This window comes from Rattus norvegicus, chromosome 1 (assembly GCF_036323735.1).
Source record: "Rattus norvegicus strain BN/NHsdMcwi chromosome 1, GRCr8, whole genome shotgun sequence".
NCBI lineage: Eukaryota > Metazoa > Chordata > Mammalia > Rodentia > Muridae > Rattus > Rattus norvegicus.
In genome coordinates, this window is record NC_086019.1 from 149,438,047 (window position 1) to 149,447,602 (window position 9,556).

At 39.9% G+C, this 9,556-nt stretch overlaps 1 pseudogene; it reads left to right on the forward strand.

The window, feature by feature from the left end:
- Window positions 1–383: 383 nt before the first annotated feature.
- On the forward strand, window positions 384–1,406 carry Ldha-ps12 (lactate dehydrogenase A, pseudogene 12; annotated as a pseudogene).
- Window positions 1,407–9,556: the final 8,150 nt, after the last annotated feature.

A 9,556-nucleotide genomic window follows, 5' to 3' on the forward strand; every position in this document is an offset into this window, starting at 1 on the left:
TATGAATATTTTTTCCTCATCTATACAATTGCCTGCCTAAAAGGTCAATGAATGTATGCCCCAGATACATCAGTTGACCATTTATAATTCTAAGTATTATGAGGTTAAAAAATGAATAAAGTTATACTTTTTGAAGATGTAAATATTGCTCACAAACTAGAATTTTACAGAAAAGTAAACGTTACTGATGCATGTAAATTATTGTAGCACACAAATTAATAATATCAGTTGGAATACTATTCATATATTAAACACAAGGACACATAGGTGTCACATAGGTGCTGGAGTTGCTTTTGCCAAGCCCAGGCCATACACCTGTTGCTCACCTCTGTCTCCCCTGCTCCCACCGTGAACTAGCAGTCTCAACAAATTCAAAATCGAAGATGGGAATCCTCAAGGACCAGCTGTATGTTAATCTTCTTAAGGAAGAACAATTCTACCAGAACAAGATTATAGTTATTCAAGTTGGTGCTGTTAGCATGCTTGTGCCCTCAGTATCTTAGTAAAGGACTTGACAGATGAGCTTGCCATTGTTGATGTTCTCGAAGACAAGCTAATGGGAGTGGTGATGGATCTTCAGCATGGCAACCTTTTCCTTAAAACACAAAAAAAATTGTCTCCAGCAAAGACAAGACTGCAACCTATGCAAAGACTGCAAACTCCAAACTAGTCATTATCACAGCACAGGCCTGTCAGCAAGAGGGAGATAACCAATTTAATTTGGTCCAGCAAAACATGAACATCTTAAATTTTATCATTACCAACATTGTGAACAAGAGTTCATACTGCAAGCTGCTTAATGGCTCAAATCCAGTGGATATCTGGACCTACATAGCTTAGAATATTAATGTTTTCCCAAAAGCTGAGTTATTGGAAGTGGTTGCAATCTGGATTCAGCTAAACACTGTTACCCGAGAAAGGCTGGGTGTTTGCCTACTGAGCTTACATTAGTGGGTCCTGAGAGAGTGTGGTGACTCCAGTGCACTAAAGTGTAGTTGTGTGAATGTTGCTGGCGTCTCCCTGAAGTCTCTGAACCCAGAAATGAGCACTGATCGAGAAACAGAAAAGTGGAATGATGTTTACAAGGTAGTTTACAGTGAATATGAGGTCATTGAGCTGAAAGGTTACACATCATGGGCCATTGACCGCTCTGTGACAGACTTGGCTGAGCATGTGATGAAGAACCTTAGGTGGTTGCATCTCATTTCCACCAAAATAATGCTCTATATATAATCAGTGAAGATGTCTTCCTCAGTGTTCCACATATCTGGGAACAAAATGGAATCTCAAATGTTGTGAAAGTGATACTGACTCCTAAGGAAGAAGCCCACCTGAAAAAGAGTAGAGATCCCTTCTGTAGTTCTAAAGTCTTCCCAGTTTCCTACACTTCACATTCCAGGATGTAGCATTACAGTGAAAGTCTTCTATGGAGAACCAACACTTCTCATCTGAACTGTTGTTAGTAAAACTCTTTAAAGGTAGTCTGGCTAAAATCTCAGATCCCTCAGCTAAGTGGTACTTGTATAGTGGTAACCTGGTTAGTGTGAGAGTACCACTGTCTCCAAGACACCCTGCCAACTGTGTGCAGACTTTGATTACCCTGTGAGCCTGTTGCATTACTGTGCTATGCCTCCTCACCAAATATGCCTAGGCCAATGTGTTCCCAGGTTGTCATAACCTGGCTCCAGTGTGTAAATTCATTATCCTTACCTTGTCCATAAATGTTCTACAGGATATTTTATGTATTATATGTGTTTGTAGTATACACTGAATATTATGTGAAATGTAAGGTGTGCACATAGGTGATGGAACTAACAACTCAAATGTCACACCAATGAAAACTTCAAATAAACCTAGAACAATGAGAAAAAATAAAATAAAAAACAAGGACATCATGAATTTTACAGGTAAATAGATGGAACTAGAAAATATCATTGTGAACAGGAAGATAGGGGCACTCATGCTGCAGGTCCCCTGTGGTCCAGTCACTGCCAGGATCTGAAGGGACCCTGTCAAACAGCGCCCTGCACCCAAACCCAGGGGGAGGGAGAGCTAAACCTTCAGAGGGGCAGACACGCCTGGGTAGCCAGAAGAGACTACATTCTGCCCACATTTCTGACTCTACAGGAAAATGCCTAGAACCATCTGGACCCCCTGTGAACAGGAATCCAAGAAGAGGCTGGGCAGGCCCTACTGGTTGCTGCCCTCACTGAGAGCTGAAATGTAGCCATGGAGGAGAAAGTTCAGGTCTGAGACCAGTGTAAGACCAACTTTTCTGCTCCAAGTGACCTGCCTGGTATACTCAGGACACACGCCCACAGGAACAGCTGAAGATGAGTAGACAGGGATGACTACATGCCTGAAAGCAGAATACTCTGCTCCCATAACTGGTTGAAAGGAAACAGGTCTACACCACTCCTGAAACACAGGCCTGTAGGATGATCTAGCCACTGTCAGAAATAGCAGAACAAAGTAATAGCAGAGACAACCTGATAGATGGAGGCAGGCTCAGGAACCCAAGCAACAGAAACCAAGACTACATGGCAACATTGGAGCCCAATTCTCCCATCAAACCAAACACTGAATATCCAAACACACCAGAAAAGCAAGATCTAGATTTTAAATCACTTTTGAAAATGATGATAGAGGACTTCAGGAAAGACATAAAGAGTTCCCTTAGAGCAATGCAGGAAAACATAAATAAAGAAGTAGAAGCCTATAGAGAGAAATCACAAAAATTCCTGAAAAAATTCCAGGAAAACACAAACAGGTGAAGGAATTAAAAACGGAAATAGAAGCATTAAAGAAAGCACAAAGGAAGACAAACCTGGATATACAAAATCAAAAGAGGAGAAGAGGTGCCGTAGGTACAAGCATCACCAACAGAACACAAGAGATAGAAGAGAGAATATCAGAGGCAGAAGATTCCAGAGAAATGATCAACACAACTGTTAAAGATAATGTAAAATGGAAAAAAGCAACTGGCCCAAAACATACAGGAAATCAAGAACACAATGAGAAGATCAAACCTAAGGATAGTAGATATAGAGGAGAGTGAAGAATCCCAACACGAAGGACCAGTAAATATCTTCAACAAAATCATAGAAGAAAATGTCCCTAACCTAAAGAGAGAGATGCCCATAAACATACAAGAAGCCTACAGAATTCCAAATAGAATTCAAGAAAAGAAACTCCTCCCGTCACATAATAGACAAAACACCAAATGCAAACACACACAAAAAAATAATATTAAAACAGTAAGGGAAAATGGTCAAGTAACATATAAAGGCAGACCTATCAGAATTACACCAGACTTCTCACCAGAGACTATGAAAGCCAAAAGATCCTGGACAGATGTCATACAGACCATAAGAGAACACAAATGCAAGCCCAGGTCACCGTATCCAGCAAAACTCAATTAACATAGATGGAGAAACTAAGGTATTCAAGACAAAAACCAAATTTACACAATATCTTTCTACAAATCCAGCCCTACAAAGGATAACAAATGGTAAAGTCCAACATAAGAAGGCAAGCTATACCCTAGAAAAAGCAAGAAACTAATCATCTTGCAACAAAACAAAGAGAAGACAAGCACACAAACATAATCTCATATCGAAATACGAATATAACAGGAGGCAAAAATCACTATTCCTTAATAACTCTCAACATCAGTGGACTCAATCCCCCAATAAAAAGACACAGATTAACAAACTGGATAAGCAATGAGGACCCAGCATTCTGCTGCCTACAGGAAACCTACCTCAGGGACAAAGACATACACTATGTCAGACTAAAAGCCTGAAAAACAATTTTCCAAACAAATGGTCTGAAGAAGCAAGCTGGAGTAGCCATTCTAATATCGAGTAAAATCAATTTTCAACCAAAAGGCATCAGAATATATAAGGAAGGACACTTCATATTCACAAAGGGAAAAATCCACCAAAATGAACTCTTAATCCAAATACCTATGCTCCAAATACAATGGCATCTACGTACATAAAAGAAACCTTACTAAAGCTCAAAGCACACATTGCACCTCACACAATAATAGTAGATTTCAACACCCCCCTCTCATCAATGGACAGATCATGGAAACAGAAATTAAACAGAGACATAGATAGATTAAGAGAAGTCATGAACCAAATGGACTTAACAAATATTGATAAGACATTCTATCCTAAAACAAAATGATATATCTTCATCTCACCACATCCTGGTACTTTTTCCAAAATTGACCATATAATCATTTATAAAATAGGCATCAACAGATACAGAAAGATAGAAATAATCCCATGGACACCCGCGGATCCCGGCCCACAGCAGCTCTCTGCTCCCAGACCCCATGGGAGAGAGACCTCACCGCCTGGTCAGTTGGGCACTCCTGAGGCTGCAGAGCGGGAGAGACCACCAACACTGCCCACCCCTGCACACATCCCTGGCCCAAGAGGAAACTGTGTAAGGCCTCTGGGTTCCCGTGGGGGAGGGCCCAGGAGGGGCAGGACCCCTGCGCCTGAGACACCGCCGGACCCTGAAGGAAACAGACCGGATAAACAGTTCTCTGCACCCAAATCCCGTGGGAGGGAGAGCTAAACCTTCAGAGAGGCAGACACGCCTGGGAAACCAGAAGAGACTGCACTCTGCACACACACCTCGGACGCCAGAGGAAAACACCAAACGCCATCTGGAACCATGGTGCACAGAAGCTCCCGGAAACGGCAGCGCAGATCTTCCTCATTGCTGCCGCCACAGAGAGCTCGTGGGCAGCACCCCGTGAGTGAACTTGAGCCTCGAGACCACAGGTAAGACCAACTTTTCTGCTGCAAGTGACCTGCCTGGTGAACTCAAGACACAGGCCCACAGGAACAGCTGAAAGACCCGTAGAGAGGAAAAACTACACGCCCGAAAGCAGAACACTCTGTCCCCATAACTGGCTGAAAGAAAAGAGGAAAACAGGTCTACAGCACTCCTGACACACAGGCTTATAGGACAGTCTAGCCACTGTCAGAAATAGCAGAACAAAGTAACACTAGAGATAATCTGATGGTAAGAGGCAAGCGCAGGAACCCAAGCAACAGAAACCAAGACTACATGGCAACATCGGAGCCCAATTCTCCCATCAAAACAAACATGGAATATCCAAACACACCAGAAAAGCAAGATCTAGTTTCAAAATCATATTTGATCATGATGCTGGATGACTTCAAGAAAGACGTGAAGAACTCCCTTAGAGAACAAGTAGAAGCCTACAGAGAGGAATCACAAAAATGCCTGAAAGAATTCCAGGAAAACATAAATAAACAAGTAGAAGCCCATAGAGAAGAGACACAAAAATCCCTGAAAGAATTCCAGGAAAACACAATCAAACAGTTGAACGAATTAAAAATGGAAATAGAAGCAATCAAGAAAGAACACATGGAAACAACCCTAGATATAGAAAACGAAAAGAAGAGACAAGGAGCTGTAGATACAAGCTTCACCCTCATAATACAAGAGATAGAAGAGAGAATCTCAGGAGCAGAAGATTCCATAGAAATCATTGACTCAACTGTCAAAGATAATGTAAAGCAGAAAAAGCTACTGGTCCAAAACATACAGGAAATCCAGGACTCAATGAGAAGATCAAACCTAAGGATAATAGGTATAGAAGAGAGTGAAGACTACCAGCTCAAAGGACCAGTAAATATCTTCAACAAAATCATAGAAGAAAACTTCCCTAACCTAAAAAAGAGATACCCATAGGCAGACAAGAAGCCTACAGAACTCCAAATAGATTGGACCAGAAAAGAAACACCTACCGTCACATAATAGTCAAAACACCAAACACACAAAATAAAGAAAGAATATTAAAAGCAGTAAGGGAAAAAGGTCAAGTAACATATAAAGGCAGACCTATCAGAATCACACCAGACTTTTCGCCAGAAACTATGAAGGCCAGAAGATCCTGGACTGATATCATACAGATCCTAAGAGAACACAAATGCCAGCCCAGGTTACTGTATCCTGCAAAACTCTCAATTAACATAGATGGAGAAACCAAGATATTCCATGACAAAACCAAATTTACACAATATCTTCCTACAAATCCAGCACTACAAAGGATAATAAATGGTAAAGCCCAACATAAGGAGGCAAGCTATACCCTAGAAGAAGCAAGAAACTAATCGTCTTGGCAACAAAACAAAAAGAAGAAAAGCACACAAACATAACATCACATCCAAATATGAATATAACAGGAAGCAATAATCACTATTCCTTAATATCTCTCAACATCAATGGCCTCAACTTCCCAATAAAAAGACATAGATTAACAAACTGGATACGCAACGAGGACCCTGCATTCTGCTGCCTACAGGAAACACACCTCAGAGACAAAGACAGACACTACCTCAGAGTGAAAGGCTGGAAAACAACTTTCCAAGCAAATGGTCGGAAGAAGCAGGCTGGAGTAGCCATTCTAATATCAAATAAAATCAATTTTCAACTAAAAGTCATCAAAAAAGATAAGGAAGGACACTTCATATTCATCAAAGGAAAAATCCACCAAGATGAACACTCAATCCTAAATATCTATGCCCCAAATACAAGGGCACCTACATACGTAAAAGAAACCTTACTAAAGCTCAACACACATTGCACCTCACACAATAATAGTAGGAGATTTCAACACCCCACTCTCATCAATGGACAGATCATAGAAACAGAAATTAAACAGAGACGTAACAGACTAAGAGAAGTCATGAGCCAAATGGACTTAACAGATATTTATAGAACATTCTATCCTAAAGCAAAAGGATATAGCTTCTACTCAGCTCCTCATGGTACTTTCTCCAAAATTGACCATATAATTGGTCAAAAAACGGGCCTCAACAGGTACAGAAAGATAGAAATAATCCCATGCGTGATATCAGACCACCACGGCCTAAAACTGGTTTCAATAACAATAAGGGAAGAATGCCTACATATACGTGGCAATTGAACAATGCTGTATTCAATGATAACCTGGTCAAGGAAGAAATAAAGAAAGAAATTAAAAACTTTTTAGAATTTAATGAAAATAAAGGTACAACATACCCAAACTTATGGGACACAATGAAAGCTGTGCTAAGAGGAAAACTCATAGCGCTGAGTGCCTGCAGAAAGAAACAGGAAAGAGCATATGTCAGCAGCTTGACAGCACACCTAAATGCTCTAGAACAAAAAGAAGCAAATACAAGGAGGAGGAGTAGAAGGCAGGAAATAATTAAACTCAGAGCTGAAATCAACCAAGTAGAAACAAAAAGGACCATAGAAAGAATCAACAGAACCAAAAGTTGGTTCTTTGAGAAAATCAACAAGATAGATAAACCCTTAGCCAGAATAACAAGAGGACACAGAGAGTGTGTCCAAATTAACAAAATCAGAAAGAAAAGGGAGACATAACTACAGATTCAGAGGAAATTCAAAAAATCATCAGATCTTACTATAAAAGCCTATATTCAACAAAACTTGAAAATCTACAGGAAATGGACAATTTCCTAGACAGATACCAGGTATTGAAGTTAAATCAGGAACAGATAAACCAGTTAAACAACCCTATAACTCCTAAGGAAATAGAAGCAGTCATTAAAGGTCTCCCAACCAAAAAGAGCCCAGGTCCAGACGGGTTTAGTGCAGAATTCTATCAAACCTTCATAGAAGACCTCATACCAATATTATCCAAACTATTCCACAAAATTGAAACAGATGGATCACTACCGAATTCCTTCTATGAAGCCACAATTACCCTTATACCTAAACCACACAAAGGCCCAACAAAGAAAGAGAACTTCAAACCAATTTCCCTTATGAATATCGACGCAACAATACTCAATAAAATTCTGGCAAACCGAATCCAAGAGCACATCAAAACAATCATCCACCATGATCAAGTAGGCTTCATCCCAGGCATGCAGGGATGGTTTAATATATGGAAAATCATCAATGTGATCCATTATGTAGACAAACTGAAAGAACAAAACCACATGATCATTTCATTAGATGCTGAGAAAGCATTTGACAAAATTCAACACCCCTTCATGATAAAAGTCCTGGTAAGAATAGGAATTCAAGGTCCATACCTAAACACAGTAAAAGCCATATACAGCAAACCAGTTGCTAACATTAAACTAAATGGAGAGAAACTTGAAGCAATCCCACTAAAATCAGGGACTAGACAAGGCTGCCCACTCACTCCCTACTTATTCAATATAGTTCTTGAAGTTCTAGCCAGAGCAATCAGACAACAAAAGGAGGTCAAGGGGATACAGATCGGAAAAGAAGAAGTCAAAATATCACTATTTGCAGATGATAAGATAGTTTATTTAAGTGATCCCAAAAGTTCCACCAGAGAACAACTAAAGCTGATAAACAACTTCAGCAACGTGGCTGGGTATAAAATTAACTCAAATAAATCAGTTGCCTTCCTCTATACAAAAGAGAAACAAGCCGAGAAAGAAATTAGGGAAACGACACCCTTCATAATAGACCCAAATAATATAAAGTACCTCGGTGTGACTTTAACGAAGCAAGTAAATGATCTGTACAATAAGAACTTCAAGACACTGAAGAAAGAAATTGAAGAAGACCTCAGAAGATGGAAAGATCTCCCATGCTCATGGATGAGCAGGATTAATATAGTAAAAATGGCTATTTTACCAAAAGCAATCTACAGATTCAATGCAATCCCCATCAAAATGCCAATCCAATTCTTCAAAGAGTTAGACAGAACAATGTGCAAATTCATCTGGAATAACAAAAAACCCAGGATAGCTAAAACTATCCTCAACAATAAAAGGACTTCAGGGGGAATCACTATCCCTGAACTCAAGCAGTATTACAGAGCAATAGTGATAAAAACTGCATGGTATAAGTACAGAGACAGACAGATAAACCAATGGAATAGAATTGAAGACCCAGAAATGAACCCACACACCTATGGTCACTTGATTTTTGACAAAGGAGCCAAAACCATCCAACGGAAAAAAGATAGCATTTTCAGCAAATGGTGCTAGTTCAACTGGAGGTCAACATGTAGAAGAATGCAGATCGATCCATGCTTATCACCCTGTACAAAGCTTAAGTCCAAGTGGATCAAGGACCTCCACACCAAACCAGACACACTCAAACTAATAGAAGAAAAACTAGGGAAGCCTCTGGAACACATGGGCACTGGAAAAAAATTCCTGAAGAAAACATCAATGGCTTTTGCTCTAAGATCAAGAATCGACAAATGGGATCTCATAAAACTGCAAAGCTTCTGTAAGAAAAAGGACACTGTGGTTAGGAGAAAATTGCAACCAACAGATTGGGAAAAGATCTTTACCCATCCTACAACAGATAGAGGCCTTATATCCAAAATATACAAATAACTCAAGAAGTTAGACCACAGGGAGACAAATAACCCTATTAAAGAATGGGTTCAGATCTAAACAAAGAATTCACAGCTGAGGAATTCCGAATGGCTGAGAAACACCTAAAGAAATGTTCAACATCTTTAGTCATAATGGAAATGCAAATCAAAACAACCCTGAAATTT